The following is a 431-nucleotide window of genomic DNA, read 5'->3' as shown; positions in this document are numbered from 1 at the left end:
CTCTAGATTTCCATTTTGTGTCTAACAGATCGTTTAACTTTAATAGTGTAATATTAGATCCTTCACTTTCAACTTTATTTATACAATATGATATTGATGCATTCAAAAACTAAACAATTAATTAATTAATTAGATATAAATTTGATTTTTTTGTAACTAGAATGTTAAGACCATATTTGATAATCATTTGATTTTTAAATTTTGTTTAACAAGCCTTTTGAACCCTTAAATACAAAGTTGGCCACTATGATACTTACTTTTATTTTGTTTGAATTTCACACATAGACTCTTTTTTTTTCTTTCCCAAAGCTATCTAGATAAATTCATATTAGCTATTGTTGATGCCAATCTTTGACAAAGCCAATGTACTTGATCTTTAAAGGGCAACAATAGTAAATTTGTATTTTTGGAGGAAGAGAGTTCGTCTGCAA

The sequence above is a fragment of the Benincasa hispida genome, chromosome 9 (assembly GCF_009727055.1).
Source record: "Benincasa hispida cultivar B227 chromosome 9, ASM972705v1, whole genome shotgun sequence".
NCBI classification, from domain to species: domain Eukaryota; kingdom Viridiplantae; phylum Streptophyta; class Magnoliopsida; order Cucurbitales; family Cucurbitaceae; genus Benincasa; species Benincasa hispida.
The sequence above is the reverse complement of the archived record's forward strand: the minus strand, read 5'-3'. Positions refer to the sequence as shown.